Here is a 15,000-nt window from a genome sequence, read left to right as displayed (position 1 = left end):
ACTCCAAAACAGCTATTATAAATTCAATTGTAGGATAATTTCACCCATATTGAACGAAGTGAACAAGATGAAATAACCGCTACTAAAGACTTAAGATTGTGCAAAGTTACATTTTGAAGTGAAGTTTTCGTTACCGTCGTCGTAGCAGATCTCAAAGTCCCTAATGTCAGATACCGCTACTGTCCACGGCCACAGTAGCACAACAGACCTTGTCCTGCTACAATAACATGGCACCAGAGCAATTTTCCTTATTCTTTTTCCCTAAGAGCTAAACATCTAGTTTAGAAGCGCAATCGCATAGTCATGGGTTAGCTTCCGCTTACTATGCAACTGTTTAAAGAGGCTTACTCGCCCAGTGGCACTTCACATTGTTCGTACACTTACTTCAGTCGCCATTTTCAGGGCCCCCAAAACTCTGAATTCTATGACTGTATAACGTAATCTGTTTCCATCGGACATCAAATGGGCTACATAATTCTGTTTTCCATGAGAAAAAAGCTATGTTTAGTAGAATTTCAGTTTCTAATATTATTTGTGTATGACCTGCTCTTCGCAACATGTTATCGAGTGGAAACGGAATCGTTGATGATCCGTCTGCTCGTAGAATGGCAGCGAAGAGTACCGAAATTGGGAATTCCTCGATTAACGGCTGGAACGATCAGAATGAAAAATGAAGAAATAACTTCTTGGACTACAATGTCAGGAATCGCGAACAGCGAATCCACCGTCGGATCGATAATTCTGTTCAAATATTGTTATGCGTGTCTTCCGCTCAGGTTGCCGGCACTGATCAGAGACGCAAGGTAAGTCTTCAGCAAACATTTGAATACTGATCTCCATCACAATCAGTAAAAAGACTTTATCTATATTGCTGTTCATTTAATTTTCTCGCTGATGATAAAACTGCGTTTTGTGGAAGCAGGCCGGAAAAGCTGAAAACAATAGAAGTCTTCCGAAAAATCCCGAAGTCTTCCGACGACGTCCAAAGTCTTTCGAAGACGTATAAACGCGAGCCCGCTCCCAGCGCTTTTCACTTCAAAAATCAGAGATCGCGCAGAAGGTATTGTCACTTATTCATTTTACATATGGTTTTCGTTCCTTATATGGGTCTTAGTTAACATATTTTTAGAAATTGTGTCAAGCAAGACGGCAACAACTCACACTTTTTTAATCAGGCGTGAGAAATTGGCCCGCAAGCGTGAGCCGGCGTGAGATCAAAGTTTTCAACCCCCAGCCGTGAGACTCACGCCTAAGGCATGAGAGTTGGCAGGTATAATATCTTTGAGAAACTTTGCCAACAAGTGGTCAAAGTCAGCAGACAGTAAGTCCAAAACTTCCACACTTTCCTTGTTTATTGAGGACAAATATCGTTGGAATATTTTCATATCACTTGCAGTTTTCCTAGTACGTAGTGTTTTCACGTTTTTTGTTCTTTTATAAATGTTTCGATTTCGTCTTGGCTGGAACTGTTTCATTAGCCACCGTCGGCACCAACTCGTCTGTAATTTAAGCTTACTGATGTGGCTTCATTTTTTCCTTGAAATTCAAGCTCGTCAGGGCAATAAAATACACTCTCCGAGTGTCCATCGTCACTCATCGTCCTTAGTCTCACCAATATTATTTTCAAAGCAAATAAAACAAATGTGGCCTTTGGATACCTTTTGTTTTTTTCTTTGCTAATTTGCATAATTTGTAATCGGCCCATGGGCATTACTTAGCCCTTATTGACCGAGCAGGAGGTATGGGAGAATCTTGACCGAGGTCGTGAGTACAGACCGAACGCAGTGAGGTCTGTACACACGACCGAGGTCAAGATTCTCCCATACAGACTGACTAAGCTCGGTTAATAAGATGTTTATTATATGGCAAACAAGAACAATTTAATTCGTTTAATGTAACTGGTTTGTACTAACTGACATTTAACTTGCAAACGGCGATGAGTGGCGATGAGCTGAACTTAATTCTGTCAAAGTTTGCTCGTCATCCTCTCTTTTGTCATCATGCTGTTTGGCACTGCCATAAATAAATATTGGTAGAAGAAAATACTCAACATTTTTGCATTTTTGCATCTTTTCACCGCAAAACATGACCGGTCTAGGTGCCGGTCTAGATGGGAAAATCTAGACCGCGGTCAATATCGATTTCAGCCAATCAAATTCGTGAACTTGGTAGTTCCCAGAGCCATATAATAAGGGAGATTAATGCCCATAGCTGCGCTTAGCCAATCAAGGTGCGCGTTATATTGGCCACAGACACTAGGCATATTATAACTAAATGTAACGACCTTTACAACTTTCATTTCATTCTACTGTATTCCACAGTTCAAACGTTATAAAATTACGAAATATACATTCTAAGAAATCAGTAATAGATTTGACAGCCCTTTTCTGATGTCGTCAAGAAACGTGTGGTGGGGGACGTCCCCGATTTAGTTGTTGGAATTTAAAAACACCTTGCCTTATGCATCCAGCTGCATTTTTGGAAATGAGCGCTTGGTAATCGTAACCGTAATTGGCACCTGGTAATCAAGCCTACACTAATAATTGGAACCATGCATGAAACAGACAATAGCTGTATAAAAAGGATTCAAAAACACAGAGTCTGCATGTTGGTAAAGGTACAATAGACTTCAATGAATGTGATGCTGGGGGCGAGACTGTGAACCAGATACTTAAGAATAGAGAAAGATTTGATTGATATCCTTGCTTATTCTCGGCGGTTTGACTACCGCTTAATTAACCTGTAATGCACTCGTTTAAATGTAAGTTAAGAGGAAAGGATGATGGTAAGCAAATGCCAGTCTGATTTGAAAGCTCAATCTGAAAATAAAGAGCGTTCAGACTTACATTGAACAGTAATGAAGACATCAGAAATGGCAGCATTTCCAATTCCATTGTCAGCGGTGCATCTGTAGCCCCCTTCATCCTGTTTCCCTGTGATGGTCAGAGGCATGTTGACAATACTGTTATCAGACAGCCTGGTCCAGGTGATGTTTGGTTCTGGATGACCATCAGCTGTACAATTGAGTAGCACCACATCTCCCTCGTCAACCGTTTGATTCAATGAAATGGATGTTACGTTTGGGGGATCTGTCAAAATAGGTCAAAGAAAACAGAATAAAAATTTAAAATTGTCTAGGCACCTTTTAACTGTAGGCAAAATACCACGATCTTATTTCTTTATTTTCTATCTTCTAAACTTATCTTGTAAAGTTCCTTTTGTTCTCCTACCGGTTTCGTCCGATTACACAGCTGACTTCAATGACTTGAGCAATATATCTAGAGGTGACTACGCTAGTATGTTTTTGCTCAGTGGAAATCATGTCCCTTTAGGGGTTTGACGAGCGAAAAACAACCGCAAAAAGATCACTCACAGGATACTAACCCAAGTACTTGCGCTATATTTAAATGTGCAACCCTTAGTCCCAAATATCAGGAGAACTGTGGTTTTTTACGAAGATAACTTTTCGGAGAAAGACCGCTACAAAATGCGTTTTGACTTTTTCATGATTTTTAACTCTTTAACTTTGTTTTCACAGCCTTTTCTTAACTTTAAACTTGCTATAGGCCGTTTCGGAATTACGCAGGGAACTGGGGCGAGTTTCAAATTTAAACTAATCCATAAATTGACACCATCACATGAAACAACGTTGAGATTGGCTATTTTTTCAAGTTTGGTGCTTTTAGGTCAAAGAGAGACCAAGTTAAGGACTTTCAAACACAGACAAAAATCGTTACAAAGGTCTCTATAGCTCTAATTTGAGGCTGCATCCCCCAAAACCATATAACCTCTTTAAAATTTTTATCAGATTTAGGACAACTGGAAAATTCTGTCATGGACCCACTTGTTGGAAATAGGTGAGGTGAAAATCACATAGCACAAGAGACCTGATCGTAAGCAAGCACACTGCTTTCAAAGAACAATCATATGTATGTAGAATTCTATCGGCCTTAAACGGGAAAGCAAACACGTTCGTGAAAATGATGTTGGAGAATATTAACAAAGCTCAAGGACGTGCCTTGATTGCTCCAAGGGTGGGTATGGCATCGTCATGTTCCATGGTGAAACCCCTTAGCGATCTAATCAATATTATAATTGGTGGGTCACATGTATACCTGACACCTGAAAGCGCGGACAGACTACGCCACACCACAAGAAAAACAGTGCATGTTCTTGACAAAAACGAACTCACGAAACACTTTGAGCCTATCGTTCGTGATTTTGTTTATCATGCGTCCTTTGGCGCTATTAACGCTAACAGAGCAATGGAATAAGGAACTTGACAAACGCAATGTAATCGCTGAGATAGCAATCGCTCTAGTTTGACTACCTGCAATGAACTGCTACTGGAGAAACTTTGGTTCTAAGGAATGAACGACAAATCAGTTGCTCTCATAGCCACATCACTTAGGTATGTGCGTATGAATATGGTCGTACTTTTTCAACCTTGACAGTGTGTGGCAGCAGTGATCCCGGAGGAGTCAATTCTTGAACACCCTCTCGTTTAATATTTTTATGAACGATCCAACTTTGCTATCAAGAGGTGCAAGTTTATCAATAACGTCGACGCCACGAAAATTCACACCTCTGATGCTAATTTGCAAACTTTTGACGAGGATATCAATAAGGACTTAGTCAACACGCTGCTCTGGTTTCAGCTGAATGGGATGAAAAGGAATCCCGAGAAGTACCAGGCTCTTTTGCTGGGAATTACTTATTATCATATAAGCTTCAAATTAAATCTGCTGATAAACTGATTCCCATTTCTAGGGAAATAAACTTATTAGATGTTCCACCAGATAACAGACTCCCACATTGCCGATATCTGTCGTAAAGTTGGAGGAAACGTGAATGCACTGAATGGGCTAAGGTATATTTCACCTTGTAAGACGAAAAAAGCGCTGAATCGTGCCATTATCTTTGCCTAATTTCTTTTATTCCAGCCAAGTCTGGTACCATAGTGGGGCCAGAAACACTAGCAAGATAGAGAAAGTAAACACCCGCACTCTTACTTTTATTTAAAAGGACAACAGGTAATTTCCGAGTTCATGCCTGCCTCCACTTCAAAGGGAGCCGAAGTGTGATACCTAGAGAAATCCATTTCCTCCAGTGTTGTCATTTTTACAGCTTACTGTACATACAGTGTATTTTTACCTCGGCAAAAAAAGCGTCCTTCTGCGCAATTACAGAGGGAAAGTCTCGAGGAGGTGACACAGCAGTGACGCGGAAAAGGGGTCAATACTTCCAAGCGGGACCGTATCCCGTTCACAGTTCAATAACAACACTGAAGATGTCTTTTGCACGGGAGACGACAAAGTGCTTGATTGAGACGCTGCATGGGCAGGAGAGATTTCGGATGTCACTGGTAACAGCTGGCCCAAGCTGGGCATCATCGCAGTGTGGTTATTCATGTAAAGAACGAAGCTGTAATGTCCTGGCCTCCAGGGCAAAAGATCAGGAGGATACGCGGAGTTTCATCTGTAGATTAAGAACTTCAACACTCTTCACACCGGTGATGGATCCAAAGGAACGACAACATCAGTGCATTGTAGGGACCAAGATGTCGCTGGAGTTGTTGGCTTAGGGTCTTCACCATTTATCGTAACTTTTCAAGATTAACGGCCGGCTCATTTGACATTGGTGAAAATCATATTTGCGGTAAATTTGTAAACAGAAAAGAATAATACTCACAGTGTATATCGATCTTATTTCTTTATTTTCTATCTTCTAAACTTATCTTGTAAAGTTCCTTTTGTTCTCCTACCGGTTTCGTCCGATTACACAGCTGACTTCAATGACTTGAGCAATATATCTAGAGGTGACTACGCTAGTATGTTTTTGCTCAGTGGAAATCATGTCCCTTTAGGGGTTTGACGAGCGAAAAACAACCGCAAAAAGATCACTCACAGGATACTAACCCAAGTACTTGCGCTATATTTAAATGTGCAACCCTTAGTCCCAAATATCAGGAGAACTGTGGTTTTTTACGAAGATAACTTTTCGGAGAAAGACCGCTACAAAATGCGTTTTGACTTTTTCATGATTTTTAACTCTTTAACTTTGTTTTCACAGCCTTTTCTTAACTTTAAACTTGCTATAGGCCGTTTCGGAATTACGCAGGGAACTGGGGCGAGTTTCAAATTTAAACTAATCCATAAATTGACACCATCACATGAAACAACGTTGAGATTGGCTATTTTTTCAAGTTTGGTGCTTTTAGGTCAAAGAGAGACCAAGTTAAGGACTTTCAAACACAGACAAAAATCGTTACAAAGGTCTCTATAGCTCTAATTTGAGGCTGCATCCCCCAAAACCATATAACCTCTTTAAAATTTTTATCAGATTTAGGACAACTGGAAAATTCTGTCATGGACCCACTTGTTGGAAATAGGTGAGGTGAAAATCACATAGCACAAGAGACCTGATCGTAAGCAAGCACACTGCTTTCAAAGAACAATCATATGTATGTAGAATTCTATCGGCCTTAAACGGGAAAGCAAACACGTTCGTGAAAATGATGTTGGAGAATATTAACAAAGCTCAAGGACGTGCCTTGATTGCTCCAAGGGTGGGTATGGCATCGTCATGTTCCATGGTGAAACCCCTTAGCGATCTAATCAATATTATAATTGGTGGGTCACATGTATACCTGACACCTGAAAGCGCGGACAGACTACGCCACACCACAAGAAAAACAGTGCATGTTCTTGACAAAAACGAACTCACGAAACACTTTGAGCCTATCGTTCGTGATTTTGTTTATCATGCGTCCTTTGGCGCTATTAACGCTAACAGAGCAATGGAATAAGGAACTTGACAAACGCAATGTAATCGCTGAGATAGCAATCGCTCTAGTTTGACTACCTGCAATGAACTGCTACTGGAGAAACTTTGGTTCTAAGGAATGAACGACAAATCAGTTGCTCTCATAGCCACATCACTTAGGTATGTGCGTATGAATATGGTCGTACTTTTTCAACCTTGACAGTGTGTGGCAGCAGTGATCCCGGAGGAGTCAATTCTTGAACACCCTCTCGTTTAATATTTTTATGAACGATCCAACTTTGCTATCAAGAGGTGCAAGTTTATCAATAACGTCGACGCCACGAAAATTCACACCTCTGATGCTAATTTGCAAACTTTTGACGAGGATATCAATAAGGACTTAGTCAACACGCTGCTCTGGTTTCAGCTGAATGGGATGAAAAGGAATCCCGAGAAGTACCAGGCTCTTTTGCTGGGAATTACTTATTATCATATAAGCTTCAAATTAAATCTGCTGATAAACTGATTCCCATTTCTAGGGAAATAAACTTATTAGATGTTCCACCAGATAACAGACTCCCACATTGCCGATATCTGTCGTAAAGTTGGAGGAAACGTGAATGCACTGAATGGGCTAAGGTATATTTCACCTTGTAAGACGAAAAAAGCGCTGAATCGTGCCATTATCTTTGCCTAATTTCTTTTATTCCAGCCAAGTCTGGTACCATAGTGGGGCCAGAAACACTAGCAAGATAGAGAAAGTAAACACCCGCACTCTTACTTTTATTTAAAAGGACAACAGGTAATTTCCGAGTTCATGCCTGCCTCCACTTCAAAGGGAGCCGAAGTGTGATACCTAGAGAAATCCATTTCCTCCAGTGTTGTCATTTTTACAGCTTACTGTACATACAGTGTATTTTTACCTCGGCAAAAAAAGCGTCCTTCTGCGCAATTACAGAGGGAAAGTCTCGAGGAGGTGACACAGCAGTGACGCGGAAAAGGGGTCAATACTTCCAAGCGGGACCGTATCCCGTTCACAGTTCAATAACAACACTGAAGATGTCTTTTGCACGGGAGACGACAAAGTGCTTGATTGAGACGCTGCATGGGCAGGAGAGATTTCGGATGTCACTGGTAACAGCTGGCCCAAGCTGGGCATCATCGCAGTGTGGTTATTCATGTAAAGAACGAAGCTGTAATGTCCTGGCCTCCAGGGCAAAAGATCAGGAGGATACGCGGAGTTTCATCTGTAGATTAAGAACTTCAACACTCTTCACACCGGTGATGGATCCAAAGGAACGACAACATCAGTGCATTGTAGGGACCAAGATGTCGCTGGAGTTGTTGGCTTAGGGTCTTCACCATTTATCGTAACTTTTCAAGATTAACGGCCGGCTCATTTGACATTGGTGAAAATCATATTTGCGGTAAATTTGTAAACAGAAAAGAATAATACTCACAGTGTATATCGATAAAAACATCTTTAAAAGCAGGCCATCCGATGCCATTATTAGCAGTACATTTGTATCCTCCTCCATCCGCCTTCTTGATGTTCATCAGCGGCATGGTGACAACTTTCCCATCAAATAATCTTGTCCAAGTGATGTTTGGTACTGGTTCACCAGTTGCTGAACAATTTAGATGTAACTCACTATATCCCTCAGTAACACTTTGATTTCCAGAAATTGCAGTGATCTTGGCAGGAACTAATAAAATAATCAAAATAATAACTACAGATTTTCTCTGTTTTTCATTTGTCAATCATATCGCTGGCTCAAGTTTAGAACCCATTGAGGGCAGCGTTTTCTTTTCTAAGTTGACCGCTGACCAGGCAATGGTTTTCTTTTGGATCGCGGACTCAAGCCAGGTCAGCTCACTTAAACATAAACGAGGCTTCATTTTTCGCGCGCTTTCTGTGGCTGGACGCTGCTACACGGTCATACTACGTCAAGTAAAACTCTGAACAGTCAACGCATTTCGTGTTCAGGAGGTCAACGGTTTGAAAAATATTTTCTTTATACATTTTTTGCCGGTCTCAAGCCAGTTTGACATTACATGATAGCTGTTGTCCACACTAGTGGCTACGGCAGTTATTCAAGTCAAGCATCGGAGGGATATAAACTAAGGATGAGTTTTAATTTGGTTAGACCTGCATTTTTCTCTGTATAGACGAGTTCACGCTCTTGAGTGCATCATGGGTAATCTGGGCAAGATGGAGAGAAATTCAAAGGTTTGTAAGGAAGTTCAAAACGATGAAAAGTATTCATGACATGCAATTTTGGGTTTTTCATTTTCCAAAACAGAAGATATGCGCACAAAGGTTAGGCAGAATAAATTTGGAGAGAATGGCTATTGTAGAAATTATTTTATTAAAAAGAGTTTCTGCCATACATTTCCTGTAATTCCAAAGGCACAAAATTACAGAGAATGCATGGAGACAAAAAAAGCAATATTTAGGAATTCCAAAGAACGGATACCAAGTCTAGTTCATCTCAGTTGTGAAAATGAACTTATTTGTTGGGTTTATGAAGGCGAAAGTCTATAAAGTAGAGTCTTATACAGTGTATTTTGCTTTGTATTTCCATACAAACCTTTGAATTTCCCGCCATGTTGCCCTGATTACCCATGATGTAATCAAGAGCCTGAACTCGTCTATTGCAATTTTTGGCATAAGCTTATCTTTAGAGAATCTGATAAGGTTGCATAATCCCTGAACGACCTATGACTAGAACAGAAAAGAAAGTAGAGAGAAAGAGAACGAGAACGACAAAACAGTATACCAGTAATAGCTCAAACCTGGTCGAAGAATTTACTCCACAAATTCTTTTCTTGGGCAATAAACCTTTTGTTATTTTTATGCATGCATTTTTTTAAGTGGATGCGTATTTTTTAAAAATGGTTTAATCATTTTTTTCCTTTGTTCAGGAATGACACTCGAATTTTTCTTCTCAAATGGAATTAAATAGCAATCATCTGTAGTCTTTTGGACTGAAAGAACTAGTTGATTTTAATTGTTTATTTGTTTTGCTCTAAAATGCGAGCGAACAACTGTTTTTTTTTTACTCCGTTTGCTTCGAATTTTTCTTTGATGTGCCTCGACAGTGATTTTGCCCTTGTGTTATAAACACGTAATCGCAATGACTTCTCGTAAAATTGAGGAGAAACAAAATACGTTTTTTTTAAGTTTGCTTAAAGCACGTACAGGTAGTTTGTCTGAAGTTTGTCCTTTCTTGGTTGCCGTATTCTGCCGATTCTTGTTCCAAGCCACGCTGGCGTATTTCAATGAGAACAAATGAAAATGTCAATCATCTCGTTCTCAGAGTTCCACAGTTTATTACATCCATTTAGAAATCACTGGTGATCCTTGCAATCTTATTGGCTCTCAGCAGTGCGATTTATTCCCAAACCGCACTATTTTTTTTATTATTTTTAATTGCACCATTTCCCCAGCCAATGAGAAAGGAACACTAAAACAAAACAACCAATCAGGGCCGGGTTGTTCGAAAGCCGATTAACTTAATCCAGGATTAGCGTAAACTTTTGTTTCATGTTTTCAACTTTTTGGTGAAAGTTTCTTTGGTTATTTTTGTTTCTCAAGCTTGACTTCTTCTAATGTAAATTTTTGCCGACTTTCAGCGTTGAACAGCATGTGGGAGTACAGAAATAAACTCCTTGGTTAATTTTTAATCCGTGATTAATGTTAATCGGCTTTTGAACAACCGGGCCCAGATTTCCAGGCTTGTTTAAAGTAACCAATCAAGTTGCAGAAAAGTGAAAGACAAAGAAAACCATGTTGTGGCGAAATTTGCAAATTTTGTTCCAACTGGATCAGTAAAATATTGATTGTGACTAAATGGATGTAATAAAATGGTAATCGAACTTCATACTCGTGATTTCAAATCAAACTCGCGCTGCACCCTCGTTCGATTGTGAAATCACACGTTTGATCTCAGACCAAATTGCACTCCACTCAGTTCAATTACCATTATAAATTTCACTTGAAAAACCAATATTGCACTCATCGCTTTGTGATTCATGCAATATGGGTTTTTCGCGTGAAATTTATCGTGGAATTTACTAGTTAGGCAATGAATTTTTCTTTAGAAGAAAGCGAAGAAAATGATTTAATTAAGAGGTACCCAGAAACACCAAAACGCGGACAACTCAGAAACCCTTTATTTTCGCTAATAATACACATAAAAAAAATTACTCCATTCTGATTACATTTGGGCCTTCAACGGTACTTGCGTTATCGAAGGATTCCTGGATGTGTCCTGATTGTGGCTTACCGATGTTTTTGGACTTGTTCTTTTAATAAAAAGAGATTTTGTACATAACTTAACTATAAAACATTGCGATAAAATATTAAACATGGTTAAAAAAAAGGGTTAAAAAAATTTAAAATGCGACGTTTCGACTTAAGTCATTATCAAGCAATGAAAATAACAAAAAAATGAACTCAAATATATAATAAACTTAAGGACGGTGCCTACTATTGTTATTGCGCATACGTTCTGCGCATCTCGAGATACTCGGGTTTCCTATCGGTGATGCTTACCAATACAGTGATATTTTTGCGCGGTTTAAAACTATCCGTAGAAAGTAGATCTTAGTAAGTACTCTTGGTACTTCATGCTTGGTACTTCATACTCGTGATTTCAAATCGAACTCGCGCTGCACCCTCGTTCGATTGCAAGTGCCTTGTAGTAAAACCTACATAAATCAGCATCACACTGATCACATTTAAAATTATACACAAAGCATTGATTGTTAACTAAATCAGGCTTCTTCTCCTTTGGCCGAAAATCTGTTGAATAGGTTTACTGCGAAAGATAGGTTGAATGTCGATAACGATGTCAGAACTGAAGGATCTCAACTGCTCCTTCACCATATTCATCGAACTCTGGTTCTGGCTGGACTCCTTATGATATTATCATCATTAGATTCCTTATAAATATTATCAAAAAAGCTAGAAAAGCAATTCAACACACGATCTAGTATTTATTATCCACGCAAAATTGAATCCACCAAGTAATTTTAAGGGAACCTCCAGTCTTACTACAGAATAAACCGAAGGAAATTATTTTTACATACAAATTTGTTCGAAATTTGTTTTTAAAACAGTGTTTATATCAAGAAAAGTGAATTTTAAAATCGCTTGTTTTCACTTTCAAATTTCGCTGGGGCAGCCATCTTGAATAATTGTGACGTGTAACGGTTGCCCTATTGTTCTGACACAAAGAGTTTTTGTATAATAACAATAGGGCAACCGTAACACGTCACAATTATTCAAGATAACGGCATCCGTGAAATTTGGAAAAAAAAAGGTGATTCTAAAACTTATTTATTTCGGATGCAAACTCTTTCTTTGAAAAAAAAAATTAGACTGATTTGACCGTAAAGGTTATTTCTTGTGATTTCAAGTTACTTTTAGTTGAAGTGGAGGTTCCCTTTAATAAGAAGATGCATTGCTACAAGGACGCTGCTTTCGATGGCTTACGTCTGTGTTTTCGAAATGCTAAGTGCGACGGAGCTTTAACCGACGATATAAACACCAGTTTGGAGAACTTTCAAATAAATTTTTCAAAAGTGCTAAGGAGTTTATCCTCGTAACCGCTTCTTTAATTGTTCACTTCGACATGCTAGACCTCCATATCTCTGGAAAAGGGCTAACATCTAACCTGTACACATTAGTGGTTACAAAGAGCAAGTTATCAATTACCGGTCAATTTCACTCACAGCGGAGCTCAGGCCCGCGAAGTGCGCCAGCGGAGCCCCATGGGTAAGATTTTTGGGGAAATCTATCCACGCGAGAAATTTTGGTTAATACGTCACGTTCGTCCGTCCGTCCGTCCGTTCGTCCGACCGCCCGCCCGCACAGACTGGCGGGGTGGGGGTGGGGATTCAGGACAGCCTCTGGGGACAGGAGTGTTTGGGCAATTTTCCTTTGCCGCAAATTGCGTGGCCGCGTTGTATTTGGCAACCAGCGTTTATCTGGCGGGAAATGATATCAATGACAAGCAATGGGATAAAGAGCAGGAAAGAGCACGAGAGAAGAGGTGACGAAAGTTAAGAAATTTGAGAAATTTAAGCGAAGAAATCCTTGAGAGAAGCCGAGGAAGGAGAAGAAGAGAATATTTCAATGGAAATCATCGTAAAGCTGAGAGAAATAGAGCGAGAGACAAAACACATATTTGCAAAGGTTAGCTTTCAGGTAAGCTTAATGTTTTCCTTCTTTAATAATAAGCTTATATGCCCCGCTCCCTCACATATTTTGTAAAACTAGCTATAAAAGGAAAAAAGCCTGAACACGTTTGCAATTCCGTGTTGACAGAGATTCTGACATATTTCAACAATCACATTTATAGGCTTTTTGTGTGAAATGGGTGTCCAGTTGTGAGCTGCTTCGTTTGACTGTGAAATTGCAGTCAAGGAAGCGAATTTACCACACTTAAGGCTGACTTTTTCAGAATTATTAAAGATTTTTGCTGTTGTTCTGAACTGAAGAGAAAGGGAGGAAAGACTGTCAGTCAAACGGAAAATGTTGTGAAAGAGATTACTGTGTATGCAGTTTCAGCTTTAATTGTTAATTAAAATTGTTACTTATTGCTTGCAACGCTTGTTTATTTACTGCTGTCAGCTCAGAGGTGTTTGATCTGTTTGATCACTGTAAACTGTACACACTAATGACGATTAAACCTTTACTTTATGCAGAAGCATAATTTTTTCCATAAACACTACATTGCTTTCTGGGGTTAGAGACGGGAGCTCCACTTTTAGGCTCGGCTAAATATATACATTATCCGGTCCTGCAAAATGTTTGAAGAGCATTGTTCTTTCTGCGATTTATGATAATGGGGCACTATTTTTCCCTGACTGGCAGCAAGGATTCATTAAATTAATGAAAGATCTTGCGGAACCGAACATGTGCTAACCAACCATCACTGGGCCAAGTGTTTGGATGAGGGTCGACAGCCAATGTTGTGCTTCTTGACTTTGCTAACGCGTTTGATCGAGTACCTCACGACATTTTACTACAGAAATTATTTAATTTTGGCATTGGCGGTTCCCTGTTAAAGTGGTGTGCCAATTACTTTTCTGATCGTTATCAGAGAGTTATCCTAGATGGCCAGCACTCTTCCTGGTCTATTGTTACACCAGGAGTTCCCCAGGGATCTCTCTTGGGTCCTCTTGTTTTCATTATTTTTATGAGTGATCTTCCTGACGTCTTACATTGTCCTGGTAATACCATCGCCCTTTATGGCGACAACTGTAAAATGTCGAGGTTAATTGACAGTTCTCATGATCATGCATAGTTCCAAGAAGGACTTAACAATCTTTGGATTTGGAGCAAATCAAATAGGATGTGTTTTGATGTTAATAAATGCAAAATAATGAGGATGTCTCAAAGAGTGCATCCAGTACAAACTTATCTTTGTATGAACGAATCACCTCTTGACGTGGTCTCTCAATTTAACCACTTGGGTCTGCTCGTCGACCGTCACCTATCCTGGAATGCCCACGTGAATAGTATTGTCTCCAAAGCTAACAAGCTGCTTTTACTGATATCTCGTATCTGCAGGGGCTTTGCCGATGTCACAACTCTCAAGACACTACACTGCTCTTTCGTTCGATCTCACTTGGAGTATGGCTCTGTTATACGGTCCCCGTACACTCCACAGAACATTGACATCATAGAACGTGTTCAGAGAAGAGCCACCAGGCTTATCCTAAAGTCAGGCATTGATTGCGCCTCTCGATTAAAGACGCACTCGCTTCTACCACTGACAAACAAATATATTGGTTGAGAAATCAATTAAATTACTGCAAAAAGTCACATTCACATTACCAAGGCATAGAATCAACACCAAGAAACTAAAAATAGATTATCAAGACGAACTATTTTCTTAGAAGAAAAAAATATCACTCAGAAGTATAAAGATCGAAATCGTAAGCCTAATATAACAAAACCCATTGCTAAATGGAGTATTACAGGAAGCCGCCTAAAAGAGGCATTCACTCAAATATGTACTCGGGAGAGCAAAACTATAATAAAGGCAAAAGAAACTAGAGCTGGACCACATAAAAGGGAGTTGTGTAGGCTTGCCAATTAACACGAGGGAGGAAGGAAGGAAGAAAGGAAGAAAGGACGGAAGGAAGGAAGGAAGGAAGGAAGGAAGGATGGAAGGAAGGAAGGAAGGAAGGATGGAAGGAAGGATGGAAGGAAGGAAAAAA

General features: G+C 39.7%; 1 pseudogene; it reads right to left on the bottom strand.

Annotated features, from left to right (window-relative positions):
• LOC137983715 (fibroblast growth factor receptor 3-like) overlaps positions 1 to 8,418 on the bottom strand; it is a 43,794-nt pseudogene extending 35,376 nt beyond the window's left edge.
• Positions 8,419 to 15,000: the final 6,582 nt, after the last annotated feature.

This window comes from Montipora foliosa, chromosome 13 (genome assembly GCF_036669935.1).
Source record: "Montipora foliosa isolate CH-2021 chromosome 13, ASM3666993v2, whole genome shotgun sequence".
Taxonomy (NCBI): Eukaryota; Metazoa; Cnidaria; class Anthozoa; order Scleractinia; family Acroporidae; genus Montipora; species Montipora foliosa.
The sequence above is the reverse complement of the archived record's forward strand: the minus strand, read 5'-3'. Positions and strand labels throughout refer to the sequence as shown.